The sequence below is a fragment of the Chiroxiphia lanceolata genome, chromosome 1, assembly GCF_009829145.1.
Source record: "Chiroxiphia lanceolata isolate bChiLan1 chromosome 1, bChiLan1.pri, whole genome shotgun sequence".
Taxonomy (NCBI): domain Eukaryota; kingdom Metazoa; phylum Chordata; class Aves; order Passeriformes; family Pipridae; genus Chiroxiphia; species Chiroxiphia lanceolata.
Window position 1 is genome coordinate 34,174,533 of NC_045637.1, and position 15,758 is coordinate 34,190,290.

The window sequence follows — 15,758 nt, forward strand, 5'->3', positions numbered from 1 at the left end:
AAGGCTGGGTTTTCATAAAATCCCTGCAGAATTTCTGTATCCTGTCCAGTATAACAAAGTTATGGGGAATATGGTTTGTAGGTTAGATCAGACTCAATAAACATTTCCTGCTATATCTATTCACCAATTGAAGAAGCAGATGGGTAGATAAAATCTGCAATGGTTTTTCCATGTCATCAAAAGTAATCAGAAAATGCAGAGAAATGGTCAAGTCTGATTCCTTGTTAAAATTGGCGAATCAAAAAAGGATTCATTTCACGTTTCCAGGCCTTTGTTCATCTGAGTACCCACTGCATCCTTATTTCAAAGGTGGCACGCGAGATGGTTCTGTTTATGATTACACAGCATATTTAAGTTTGATTGTTTCTGGACCAACGAACACTGACTATAAGAAATGTATATGCTCCACTCATTATGAAATAACAAAACAAACATTAATTCTAATCATGTTGAAGGTGAGAAAGAGCCAATGTGTGTTGGTGCCTCACCTTCTCCATCAGTGTAATACCATAGCAGAGAATAACAGAAATTACTACAGCCATACATAACCCATCGATTGCCGTATCTGTACTGTTACATCAGTTTTGGGGAGGAGCAACCAGACTTTATTTAAGAATATTCAACACAATACTGCTGTTCTTCTCATACAGTTAGAAATCAGAGCTAAATACAACTATGAGTCATTATTTAGTCTGCCCCCTTCCTCCTAGTCAAAGGAGGATGACCTAAACAAGGCCCAAGCCATGTTTTCTAGCTTGTCCTAAAACATCCCCATATGGAAAATGTCTCCCATTTCTTTTTCTTCCAGAGTCTGATTAGAAAGATATTTACCTCATGACAGGACTCAGATTCAAATAGAGGATTAACTATAGTCCCTTGTTAGACTATGTAATTTCCTAACTTATAACACCAGATGGGCTACCTTTGAGCTTTAGAATTGATAACCCTTAAAATTTAAGATTGGAAGAAGTAAGTATATAAGCTTTCACATGTGTTATAAGATACCTGTTTTTATACATATGAATATATAGATTCATTTAATATATGTATCTTTACAGGTATGTATAATCAAATTTATTTACACGTGATAAAAAGCAGCCTCTTATGTCTTTCTAATGTCACTCTCCCTGTAAATACTTATATTTAGTGCTCCTACTTTCTCCATTTTGCCTGAATTAGATAATAGCTTCTTAGGACTGAGGATATATGTAATGTTCATAACCAGTAAGTGACTAACTCTTTTCATATGCTGAAAAAGAGCAAGTCGTGTCTCTGGGATGAGGAATTACAGCACCTTCTTTCATTCAAATTTCCTATCAACCAAATGTGGGAATGTTGTAGGAGAGTGCAGCTGCACCCATATGGATACCCACAATGATAGATGATCTCAATAATGAATTAAATTTTACTACTATCATTCAAAAATACGCTCATCTACTTCTGTTTTTTCCTACTTTCTTTTCAGGAAATTTTTTGAGATCCTCTGTCTTGACTAGGAATCTCTGTGCTCTCAGGAAGCTCACAGCTTACAGTTTGAAGAAAAAGCATTAACTTTGTTTTTTTTGACGTGTTTTCAAAGGCAAAAGTTTGACATATTCTCTCTTTTTGCAAGTTACATGTTTTTATGTACTGCGATTTTTCCCAATTGGAAAGATTTGACTCCTAGTGGTAACCCTTTGGAGCACCTGGCTCAGGAGAGTAAAAGAAAGGAAATCTTGATTTATAGAGGATGCCAGTGACTTTCTTCTGGCTGTGAAACTTGGCTCTGTCCATCTGATGCCTTTTAAAGCACAACCATGTGTGAAAAATAATGAATCTTTATAACTTCCTTTGCCTTTTAAAACAAAAAGGTAATGTATTTCTTTCAAAACCTGATTGCTTTTTTTAGACTTATATTTCATTTCAAAATATATTGCTTTATACAACGTGGATCATTTAGAATGGATGCTGATAGGTAATCCAGTAGTACATCATTTATGTTTCTATAATATCATAATAAAATACTAAAGCATTAGAAAAACATATCTGGACAGCATGATCGACCTTTGAAAGAAAAGCCTTGTAAGGCCAGAAAGAACTTATGTAATTATATGCAAAATTATGACCATGTAGTCAAGCCCAGCTGTTCTCACTGACATAATGCCATGTGTGTATTCCACCTATCCGGTCACATCCGTCCTCTCCGAAGTGTGCTGCAGTTTGCACCTAACCACATCTGCACTTTGGATAACCCCCGCCCCCCAGTCTGTATGTGCCTGCAGCCCACTGGCTCTCCTCAGTGTGGAAATGACTCAAGAGGAGCTCCAAGGCAGCAGAGCTGACCGAGCCCTACCCTGCTGCTGAACAGGGAGTTTCTCCATAGCATGCGGTCAGGGAATGCTGCTGAAGCTCTCTGCCAGCCCAGCGGCTGCTGTGGCAGGGCAGGAGGTAGGGCAGTAATGATTAAAAGAATCTGAATCCTGCAGACAGGCAGGTGCAAAGTTATGCTTAGCTCCTATTTTGGCTGTAAATGTGTGGCAGAGTGTATGTAGAGACTGCCAGCATAATGTGTGTGACAATTAAGAGCCTGGTGTGGAGGGAACCAGCACAGGCTGCACTGCAGTACTCTGCTGCTGTGGAGAGGCTGGGAGCATTGCAGCCTTGGAGATCCACAATCACATCCAGAAATCCAACAAATAAGTTTTTGGTTTGGCAACCAGCTTTATCAGAGAATTGCAATAATTCAAACTTACAGAGAGTAATGTTTCTTGGCACATTCAGCTACATGTACCAGTAATGAGACATAATGTCTATATTAGAATTTGAGATGGAAAGATATATATGACCAATCAGATGTCTTCAGCATAGATTAAAATGTCTGAAGAAGAGGCAATCAAGGCAGTAAAGATGGCAATTGGTAAAATGCTGTGTGGTATGAAGTTGAATGGGAAGTGACTGCTGTCACACAGTATTCTAAAAGTAGGTGACATCAATTAAAATATTTGGAATTATATTCAAAATTAATAAAAGAAGTTTACCGCTACCCCTGGTAAGACCCTCAAACATAATGGATGCTGAGACATTACATGGGTTCAAGCACTGACAGTACAAACTCACAGAAAAAAGCTCTGTTGAGGGCTATCAGAAAATCAGATAGTTTGTCTAAGTGAGCAAGACCTTGAGCTGCAAACAGGCACTGAACTTATCAACTATCCATTTGCTCTTTTCTCTTACATTTCTGTAAGCATTTGCCATCAGATGCTAATGAAAACAGAACAGTGGACTAAATCAACCTCTATTCTCCTTGATATCTATGTATCGATATATATTCTTAATTGTGCTGCAGGAAAAATTGGAGGACCAACTAGTTTAGCGGTTAGGTGGCATTTCCACTATTCTACAGTGACATCTGGCATGTATTCAGAACAACAAAAGATTTTTGAACATAACTAAATGTGGACAAATTAATTTCCAATCCTCTTTCAGTCAAATCCAATCCTTTGGCCAGCTTCTTGATCACAGCCTCAGCATTTGGCCTATTTAGATGAAGTACTTCCTCTCTACTTTATCGGCTTGCTCAACCAGGATCACCATAACTCTCCAGAAACTCCCCTGTAAACAGAAAATACCAAATACTTCAAAATTAAGGGGGCTCCTCTGTTAACCCAAGAGAAAGAGCAAAGAAGACTCTTGAAATTTATCTGCAGACTGGGTTACCACAGCTAGCTAGGCTTTTGCCAGCATATAAGGAATGAGAAACAATCCAAAACCTACGAAAAGGTTGTCCTTGACAGCTATAGCCAGACTAGCCTTTACATCTGTAACTTGGATCGAGGAGATTCTGGAAAGAATTAATTGTTCTGGAAGAAGCTGGATAAATCATGTTTTAAATTATTTTTGTGGGAAGGAAGCCCTTTAGTCTATTAACAAATGGCTTGCAAACTGACCCTGCATTCTATTTATGTATTAGCTGAATAGTTTAATACATTTCAGCTTTTTGTGAGTTGTTCCAAAACAGTCTGTCAATGGTTACATGAGTCATAGGTCATTGTTTCTGAGACCTGATTGGATGTCTGTAGATTTTAATAAGGAGACAAAATGTGAAAAATAGCACCCAGAGAATAAAGCACTTAAAAAGGTCTGTGCCAAAAGATTAATCAATTATGTTGAAATGCCTTAGTTTTGAGAGTTATGGCCTTTTACGCTGTCTGAGCACTCAAAACACATGGGTGACATGACCTGCAAATAACAGCTGGATTCACCACTTCAGCTTGGACTGTTTCATACTCTACAACCACATCTATTTTATTGTGACTTGGATCAAGACATAAAGCGTGTTTCTTACAAAATAAATTTTTCGTTTGCTCTAAACTGTTAAAGGCAGACAGTAAATGTGTGCCCTTGACTGTGGTTGATCTGAGTTGTTTCTTCTTACTTCTTATTCAATGAAGAGCAGCTGCTCAAGCAGGCTAAGTAGAAGAAACGCGAAAGTCCTGTTGCAGAACCACACTCCTATAACTGCTGATGTACAAGTGCTGATAGTGCATCACACCTGCCTCAGGCAGCATCTGCTGCCATGCCTTGGATTTCGCTCTGATGAGCCCCAGAGGTACTTACACAACACATAGCAGGTGACTTGATGCAGGAATCTCCCTCTCAGGGCCCGCTTTGTGAAACCAAGTCAAACCAAACTGCTCCTTTTCACCCCAGCAGGGACAAAATTGCTCTTCAGGTGCTTCAACTCCTTTGCATTATTGCATTGAGCTTGTAGTTGTCTGTACTTTGGCCATCATTGTCAGACTTAGTTCTTCCTGCCCTTGACTCCAGGGATACGGCTTTACAATTTTTAAAGGGACTGTTCCCCAGAGCAATTTTGCTGTCAGTGCAGGCAGTGAATCCCCTAGACCATCTGCAAGCCCTGTCACAGGCTGCCTACCACAGCCACTCCAAACGCACACATTTAGCATCTGCCATGCCCACAGTTTGCCCCCAGGACGCCCCCATGAGCCATGTGCCCACCTTGGAAGTCTGCAGCTATAGGACCCATGCCATCGTTTCTGACAGCCCCTTTCACCCTATTGCTTGAGCATCCTACCTTAACTGCTTTCTGTCCTAGTGCCTAGGGCTTCAGCTTGCAAGTGATTGTTATGAGTCCTTTCCTCTTGTACACAATAAGGACACTTTTTCAACAGCCCTTTCCCATTCTGCAGTAGGCTACAGTCATTCAATAGTTATTCAGGTTGACAACTACAATGGACATCTATGTTACACATAGACAGCTATTTAATCACCAAAGTCAGATGAGATGAAGCCCTTCCAAGTCTCTACACCCTTGAGTAAAATTGTGTTTCCTGAATACCAAAGCAAGCACAGAGGATATACAGCCTCAGGGCCCAGGGCTTTGTTCAGCATCACCAAAGCAATCATTCATAAATCATTATCTTAAAAGCAGCAGCAATGGGTTTTAAATCCTCGTTCGAATGCTGAACATTCAATTCCTTGGCTTAAGTATTTGGTTCTTTGGCTTCTAAGCCATTAAAAAGCCTCTCTTTTAGTGTTTCCTTCACAATTTTTGAGGACCTATAAATTTGTTGGGGGTTAGTTTAAATTTAAAGTAACTGGATTCTCATGAAACTCTCCCTGGGACTTTTAAGAAAAACACCAAACATTGCAACAGCAATCAGTCTTGAGAAGCAGTTGCTTTACCTTTCAGTGGCATTTAACTCTCACATAAATCACAGCATTTGAACTGATTCCTTGACTCACTATTACTGATTCCAGGACAAAAACCAGAAATGTAATTGAAATTTAGGCCAAATTCACCACCGACTGAAGGAAATGGTTGTTAGATGACTTGCACCGCAGTGAGGATCCCTGGGGCAGGTGGTAGGAAGGATGCTTGTAAGTGCAGTTAGAAACTAAGTCAGTTATACTGACTGTTAAATTTATCACTTTATTTATAATGATACCAAGATTAAACAGAATTTTTGTCTTTTAAGTGACTAGTTGTTTTTTAGTACCTGTATTGTCAGGAATTGAATTTGAAACACAGGGAAAGAAAATTGTCAGCACTTCCTGATATAAGAATATTTTTGTAAAAGAACTGAAGGAAACAACCTCATTAACTGTTCAGGTCACTCATATTGTACAAGATCATAGAGTCATATAATAATATAATTATAGAATGGGTTGAATTGGAAGCGATCTTAAAGATCACCTAGTTCCAATCCCCCTGTCATGGGCAAGGACACCTTCCACCAGACCAGGTTGTCCAGAGTTCATCCAGGCTGGCCTTGAACACTTCCAGGGATGGGGCATCCCCAGGTTCTCTGGGCAACCTGTTCTAGTGCCTCACCAGCCTTACAGTAAAAAATTTTTTCCTAATACTAATCTAAATCTACTATCTTTTAGTTTGAATCCATTCCCCCTTGTCCTGTCACTACATGTTCTTGTAAAAAGTCCCTCTCCATCTTTCTTGTAGGCTCCCTTCAGGTACTAGAAGGAGACAATTAGATCACAGCTAAGCCTTCTCTTTTCCAGGCTGATCAAACCCACTTCTCTCAGCCTTTCCTCATGGGAGAGGTGCTCCACCCTTCTAATCATCTTGGTGGCCCTACTGTGGACTTATCTCAACAGGTCAATGTCCTTCCTGTACTGGGGACCCCAGAGCTGAACGTAGCAAGATCCCACGGTCTTGTCTGATTTATGCAAGTTGTACTTAATATCCTTGGGACAAACCTCCCCTTTTGACGTGAAAAAGAAAAAAACCACTTAGAAGGACTCTCCTACAGTCTCTTCCCATTCCATTTCACACTGAAAGACTTTATATTGTTTTACATTATCTGGGATGTGTGTGAGAGAGAAAATGCTGTATGATTGTGTTCTTGGCATTCAGAATACTGTGCCAGCCTATGAAACACATGCACCAAATATTTTAACTTTTAAAGGGCCTTTTATTTTGGGCCATTAAGTCACCTGGTGTCTGAATGAAGAAGCAGGCCACCCAGTCCCTCAAAGAGTTGATATTTAATTAGACAGAGGTTGTCCCCATAGATGGAGAGAGAATATGGGTCTCCATTTGCCCTGAAAGCATCTGCTAGGTGCTAGAGTGAGAGCAGGGGCTGACCTGACTTGCTGCTCCTCAGATCGTGAGCTACCAGCAAGCCAAAAAGACAAAATTTTAGATCAGCTTACTTGAAGGAATCTGTAACTGCTCCTTAGAGCAGTTTGCCAGTGGTTTTGCATTGGCACAGAAAGATAAAGAAGGTGCAGCTAACACCAGGGCAGATGCAGTGCCTGGGTGAGTAAGCACAGTAGGCATGTCTAAGGAGAATATCATAGGGAAGGAAGTTAAAGTACTTGAAGAATTCCTAGGTCGAATACACCACAGGTCAGTGCTCCCTAGGATTTAGAGGGCACAAGCAAAAAGAGATGAAGATCCTTACACCAGAGGATTTTCCCCCAGAAATCCACCAAGGTTATGCTTAAACTTGCTCTTTAGAGCCACCAGAACAGCTTTACAAGGACTAGGGATCACATCAGTGTCTACTTCACCTTTGCTCTATATTTAAGTAGAAGAAATGTGTGGCTTAGTTTATCCACCTTTGTAGGAATGCTTGGAAATTTCCATGTTTTCTCCCTAAATCCATTTTCCTATTGTACCTTTATTCTTATTTTTATTTAGATCTTTGTTTCATTTTATGAGTCAACAGATCATATCCCTGGAGGTAGATTGCATAAATGTGAAATCACAGACACCAGAAAAACAATCCCATGAGTACTCCCCAGGGCATTACCAACATGGAAATGGGGAAAAAATGTTCTCCCAAGGCTGGTGCCTCTGAGACAGTTAGAGTCTTTAATGTTCTGTCAGCTTCTGTCTTGTACATAAACCATAAGACACATGGCCTCTTTGCATCATTATTTTGCAGCTGCTTTAATTACTCCATCACTGACACTAGAACTCAAAAAGCAGGCTGGAAGTAAAAACTTTCACATTTACTGAAAAATATGGTGGTTGATCTACCTTACTCAGGTTCATATTTTTTTCCTTAATCCTGTAACTAGTCTTCAACCTGCTCGAAATTGCCAAGAAGTAAAAACTTCTCTGCTGTGGCCCAGGGAGAACATGAACAGCTTGAATTCTGCCAAGCAATTGAGTAGTCTTTTGTTTTTAGAAGGGTTTTAGCTTTTCTATTGTGTGATCCAATGCAACACACCCACAAAAAACGGCAGGAGGCACCTGACTAAAAAGGTGATTACACCCCACACAGTTCTCTTCCTCCCCTCATTAAATATTTGAGATTTTCCATACACATAACAGAAAGCAGCAGAACAACTTTGTCCAGACTTCTTTATTCTGAGTCTGTTGGTGGTGAACACTCAGGGAGAAGTGAGAAAGCTCAGGTGGTGCAGGCCAGGTCAGACGAGTCATTAGAAATAAGTCCATAGGTAAGAAGAGTCTCTCCTGGCCCAAACACTCCTGAGACCTTGCTGGCCTTCTTTGCTGCAGCATCCTTCTGACATGCCTTAGGCTGGGGAGAGACATGAGGGCTGGGCAGTGCAGCGGGTGGCAGCCATCTCAGCAGGAGGTGCATCGTGAGAATTACCCTGGCTGCAATGCAAAAATCCCTGAGACATAAACTCCTTTCTCCTAGCCGCAAAGCACCTTTTCAAAAAGAAAAAAAAAAAAACTGTTTGCATAATTTTTGACAGGCTAATTTTTTTTTTAATAATTCTACAAAGGATGATTTATTTCTTTTACTCCAGCTTTGGACTGAAACTGCACTTTTAGTTCATGTTTCTCTATGCTTCTAGTGGCTTTTGGCCATGTACTCCACAGTCAAAGTTGTAATGACGACTATAAATACTTTTACTAACAGAGAATAATTTGGCTTCCCAGACCAGAAGGCAGAGTCTGCCCCTGAGGTACCTTTACTAAGGTAAAAAACCCAGCTCCCTTCCCACCCTGGGCTGATCAGTTTCAAAACCTTCCCGAACCTGAGGAGGGGGAGTTCTTTGATACATCACGTCTATTTGCCACAGCAATCTGTCTTGTGGCAAAGTAAACACAAGAAGACGTCAAGATGTCCTGCTTTCTCTGGTTAGCATTATTCACAGTAGATATGGTGTTTACGTGAGGGGGTGAACAGACTTTAAAGCAAAACGTAAAGTCTAATCGAGGAAGGTTGGAAGGTTATTTAGATATATATCAGTTTAAAGCTTTTGATATAACATCATGATGTCAGCTGGGGTTAAACTTTTAAGATTCAGACTGGGTATAATAGAGATAGTCCATCATGGGGAATGGGGTTTCCAGAGACCTGTAAGGTTAATTTAAATTATCCCGGAGATTAGCCCTGAGACAGAGAACGGTTCCACAAACATCACCACCGCTGTCCCAAGCAGCTATGTGATACCTTCAAACCTCAGTTAGCATTTTCAAAGAGACTAATCCTGAGCTCACCAGTGAGGAGAGGACATAATTTTATAGGTGACGCTGTCACTCTCTCTCGGGGTGAGTTATGGGGCTGGGCTCCAGTGGAACAGGAGCATACAAGTTACAGGTCAAGCTCTTCAAAGACTGTCAGCTCAAGCAAATCCACTCTGCAAATTTAAGGCTCTTCACCCTGAAGCGCCAAGCAATTTATTCTGTTTTAGAAGAGAAATAAGCTGTGACCCTGTTTCTTGTATTTCTAGCTACTATCTTTGACTTATTATAGTCATCGTTCATCCACTTTGTGAGAGGCAGCATCAGTAACACGGAAAAGTTCCCAGATAGCTTTTCAGTACTTACTCTGCAAGTCAAAAAGAAAGATGCTGAACTACCTGCTCTTTGACATCAGAAAGTGCAGATCACTATCTGCAGAGATTTGCTGCAGAGATTTGCTACAGAGATTAATTCTGGGAGGCTGTGTTCAATGCCACTATTGAACACAGGTACGCAAAAAATGACAGAGCATCATTAGTGTAAGTAACATCAGCATATGTCACTTCCCACCCTGGCTTGCACCCATGGCCCAGTTGATTACACTAAGTTTTCTTAGTACAATAAAAACATTTGAGTTTTTGCTTTTTATCCCTAACTTGCTTTACAAATTACCTAAGGAAAACCTGCATAGACTTCAGTTTCGAGTTGAGCAAATATTTGCTTCAGGGCAATTTTAAGGAAACACAGTGGATTCCCATTGCTAGAAAGCAGATATAAATGGAGCTGTGGACACAAATAGGCTTGTAATAAATTAGGAAAACTCACTGTACGTAGGAGGTGAAATGACAAGGGCCACATGAAATCATACAATGAATACAGGTAGATTTTTATTAAACATTCAAATAATACCAGACCATCAGCTATTTTCACAATCATGTTTTGCTCATTATGAGCACTATCACAGTAGGAAAAATAACACAGAGTAAGAATTCAAATAAAAATAATGTGTAATTATGAACTGATTATAAAATAAGGGCCAGTGTAGATGCTCTGATTATTTTTACAATTATTTTACAATTATTTTTAATTGTATTTTTAAAGTGGTGAATGAGGAATAAATGATGCATTAAAATTCAGGTAATTTTAAATATAGAAATATTAGAAACCTTTCTGAAGCCAGTGAGGTTCTATTTCAAGTGCCCAGAACTGCAGAAAACAAGAGGCACACATAACAGAAGCAGTTTTCTGTTTCATATATCTCATCTAACTTTCTTGTTCAAAACGGAAATGGTGTGTGAATCCAAGAGTAGGGAAATCTCTTTCTTACTGAAGCATCTATGGAGATGTGTTGTGTTAACATTGCCCCTTCTAAAATCATTTTTCATATAAGATCATTTCACACTATTGATAGTCTGAGTCCATTGAAGCATCTCACATCTGTACTTCTTTTACCACCCAACACTAATTGTCAGCTGAAGTGCCGGAAGTTTTAAAACATGCAGGTTTCATTTCTAGTTTCTGTTGAGAACTGAAATTGCCAAATAACAAAAAAAGTGGCAGCTGGTTACATTTTCAGCTCAGTTTTCCAGATTCAAAAAATGTAGACAAGTTGGGCAAGCTTCAAGCAAACACCCAAACAATTCAAAGCAGAGAAGTAGATCCAAACTAAACCAAGAGCGTGGATCTGAAAGTTCCCACATTTCATACACATTTAGATTCAGATACAAAAATTGTAGTGGGCCCTGTATACACAAACGGGTGAATCAAACCCATGCCCAAATCACCTTTCTTTTCTTCTTCCTTCTCAAGCTCTGATGGTGTTTGACTATGAAACCAAGTACTGATCACCATTTCTTAAGTTGCTTTCCAGCTGGGTGGTTGATAACAGTTGAAACTAAACACAGATCCTTTGAGGATTGGCCAGCAAAAAACAAAGGTTTGAACAAATACTGTTGACTTGGCTATGATCTCATGAGACAGCATAATTGCGTCTGCTCTGAAGGCCAAAATATTTCAGATGGCAATATGAGCTACTTCATTTTTGTCAGTGAGTACAGTAGGAGTAAGAGGTTCAGCACTTACAGGCCTAGTTTTTGAAAAGTAACCAGCAATTTGGGGTTCTCAGTTTGAAACACCATATGCTTGATTTTTCAGAAAATGCTGAATATTTTAATTCTGAAAATTGGAATGCCTCAAAATGGCCAGTCTTTTTTTTTTTAGCTTTAAATTGTCAAGTAACAGTTTCCAGAAATATGAAAATTTTGCCACAGTAGACATTATTTCTGTAAAAAATTGACAGTCTGCTGCTTTTTCACTTCTGTGTAGTAAACATTTTTGTAATGTCTGTAGATTCCTTAAAAAAAAAAATCTTTGTTGCTAGATTCAGTCTGATGGATGAACAGCTGCATCAGCTGCTAAAGTATAAAATATATTAATGTTAAAAAAAAAAATCAACCTCATAAGATCACAGACTTGTTTGAGTTGGAAGGGACTTCAGAGATCATCTAGTTCCAGCCCCCCTGCCTTGGGCAGGGTCACCTTCCGCTAGACCAGGTTGCTCAGAGCTCCATCCAGACTGACCTTGAACAATTCCAGGGATGGGGCATCCACAATTTCTCTGGGCAACCTGTTCCAGCGCCTCACCACCACTCTCACAGCGAAGAATTTATTCCTTATGCCCGATCCAAACCTGCCGGAGCCCCACATGGAGCGGAGCCGGGAGGCGGCGAGTTCGTGTGGAGGCAGCGCCATCTGCCGGCGGGACCGGCCCCAGGGCTCTGAGGGGAGAGCTCGGAAAACCCCGACCGAGAGGTGTCACCTTCCTTCGGGACACGACGGGATGGGCCGGAAAGGATAAAACGGGCCCCTGCACAATTCCCGGGCCCCTGCACAATTCCCGGGCCCCTGCACAATTCCCCACCCTGCTACAGGGAGAGCAGCTCCGTTGTCGCTGGATCAGGAGGAAACAAACGGCGTACGAGGGGGAAACCGAGGGGAGTGTCTGCCCTCCGAGAGGAAACGTGTAAGAACAAATCAGTTGCATCAGCAGAGAAATTAAGATAGTGCTGGTTTATGAATTGAGGGTCCCACTGACCAAGAGGGTTGAATTAACAGATTGCAACCACAAAATTAGGTCAATACCTAGGTTTATATGCTTTTGTGAATTATACTCTCTATAAAGTACTGAGGAGACATCTCTAACTTTGGTGTTGGTCAGTTTACAGGTTTAATCTTTGTTATTTTATTCTCGCTTTCTTAGCATGTTTTTTCAGTACTGCAAGCAGTTAGACCGTCCTAGTCTTATCAGTACTCCAAGTGGTCAGGCAGTCCCTTCAGAAATACACAATGACAAAAAAAAGAGGTGGTTACTACCCAAAAAAATAATAAAATCTAAAAAGTTCCCATATTTCTTCCAATATTCTTCTCCAGCAAAAAGAATGTTGTGAGAAACGTTTTCCTGTGCTTGAACTGATGATCAGCTAACTTGAGTTTCAGCAAACAAGAATCATAGAATGGCCTGGGTTGGAAGGGACCTTAAAGATCGTCTCGTTTCCAGCCCCCCTGCCATGGGCAAGGACACCTTCCACTAGACCAGGTTGCTCAGAGCTCCATCCAACCTGGCCTTTGACACGTCCAGGGATGGAGCAACCACAGTTTCTCTGGACAACCTGTTCCAGTGCCTTGCCCCCCTCACAGTAAAAAATTTTTTTCTAACATTTGATCTAAATCTACTCTCCAGTTTGAATCCATTCCCCCTTGTCCTGTCACTACATGCTCTTGTAAATAGTCTCTCCCAGAAATCAGGAGATACTTAGGGTTGACAATACTTAGAGATATTTAGAGATAATGATCGCTGTAGATTCATCAGAAAACAAGTTGGGCCTCAACCAGGTATTTATCCACAGCAGAGCCCTGTTGCTGTCTGTATCCATGGGTTGGTTCCTTTGGCAGTGGTGAACTACAGTCTTCTTCAGACAGTATTCATTTCAGGTGTGGGAACAAACTGAATGCAGGGACTGACTCAGTCTTTGATGTTACATGTAAGGATATTGCAGAGCTCATCAAATGTAAACAGTTAGCAAAGAATCAGACATTTTCTGACGGTAAACCATTGCAGCCTTCTCTGGGAATGCCTGTCTGGAAAAAAAATACTTCAGAAGAAAAAAATAAGCGATTCTAGAGAGGATTATAAAATTATTTTTACTCTTCCTTTTTACTTTTTTGGCTGCATATTCTTAGTCATAATTATTTTTGCTGTTTATAAATACATATGATTGCTTATCAATGAATTAACCTATCAATGGCAATATTCTTGTGAATTCCTTGTAGAAACAGAAAAATGCAGTATCATACCTGAAATAAATGCTGAGCAAAAACCTTGCTAAAAAAGAAAAAAAAAATCTTAAAATTATCTGGATTTGGCATGAAAACTAAAATTGTTGTGTCTATGTTTTCTCCAGCTATTTCAGTTACATTGTTGGTCTCATAGATTCTCCAGAGGAAAACCAGCCACTGGGGTCTGCTCTGCTAACAGTCACAGAGGGATGAGAAAAATGGTTACATGATCATTTGTGTTTTCCCTTGAGAAGACGTAATATGGCATTAATGTTTTTTGGCACTTGAGATGTTGCTGATATTGGGCTGTCGGCCTATGTTAAATAAGTCAGGCACAGTTTGAAGAGGCATCAATATTTTCACTGTTTGACTGGTTGATAGAACTGTTAAGTGCACCAAGGCACTAGTGGGTGACCAGATTTTCCTTTTGTTCATTTGCTGAATAGCTTTGGGACACTGATTACAGAGAATTTTAGCAATAATGTGATATTTGGCATATTTTTGAGGAGAGAAAGATTTTCCAGAAGTCCTTCTCCCTTTTTCCTTGCAGCAATCTCTTCCGCAGTAAATTTCGCTGCTCCCTTGGACTCCTTCCAGCCAATTTAAGCCACCACCATCATGACAGCCCTTTTCTAGCTGGCAGCACTGGCACTGACAGCAGATGGAGTGTCTGGGATATACTTACTCCTATCTGGCATGTTCCTCTTACCTCCTCCTCACTGTCTCCGATGGATAACCTCAGATGTTGGTGTAAGGCAGCAACCAGAATTGTCCTCAATCTATTCATTCCCAGTTTCTCTCCCCAGAATAACTCATCCTGCTGGGGAACAGCAATGCCGTGACAGTGGTCACAATCACTCCCTCCACTGCTCTGCACAGGGCACCCTCCAAACTGCAGTCATGAAACCACGGCCATGCCAGAGGGAATGCCATTTGCTTCATGTGGAAGTTTGGGAAGATGCATAGCATTTCATAAGACAGAAGCCTAGGAAGGAATTTGAAAGAAAAGGATGTGGGCCAGGGTTCAGGAATTGCTATTTGAGGTATTTTAGAAGTTGAAAACAAAGAAGCCCCAATAATAACCAGTGACATGCTGAAGTGACCAGAATATTGTAAGTTCCTACTAACACCGTCCTTCCACCTCTGTTGCCCACTCTCCACGTATGCACACATACATACCTCCTACAAAATCTCATACATACATGTAAAATCTCACCCAATTTACAACAATGACCTCTGTTAAGAAGGAACTTGCCCAAAATGCTGAAGGTCTGGTGCTCTGTGTGTTTGAAGCTCCAAAGCACTATGTTACGACAGCAAGTCACTTTGCCCTAGCATAATGTCATGAACTTGATACCCCATCCAGAAATGAGACCACAGTGAAATGAGGTGATGCATTGTTTATGTGAAAGAATGTTTGTACTAGATACTCAATTTTTATATGTATATAATCAGTTCTAATAGATCATTATCAAACTAAAGTAAACCTCTTAAATGCTCAATTTGTGAGTGTGTAAATGAAGCTCTGCAGAAAGGCCTCGGGATAGAATGAAGTTTATGAGATTGTAAGTGAGCTCTATTTATAAAACTGTTTGGGAATGAAACAAAGAGTTGTTCATCGCTTGTTCTACACAAACCATCATCCCTAACAAGCAGCCTGGGACCTCATACATTTGGGATTTCCTAATTCAGAGGGATGAAAATACATGATTCTTGTGTTTCAATACAAACCGAGTTTTTTTCTAGCAAATAGTCTGATTTTGAAATATACTGGAATAGAATATGCTGAAAGTATAAAAGAATAGTGGATCAAGTTCAGTTTCCGTCAGAATGTTGCTGAGAAAATCCATATTGGGTTTTAACAGTCCTGATTTGAGTCCCCTTTTTTAGGACGTAATGTTTCATTTCATTCGATGGAACTATTTCGCGCTCTCCTTCAGATTTCCAGACTTGACTCCACTGTAGTTACCACACACTAAAATATTATATATTTATTACTCCTTGTCCTTGTGCA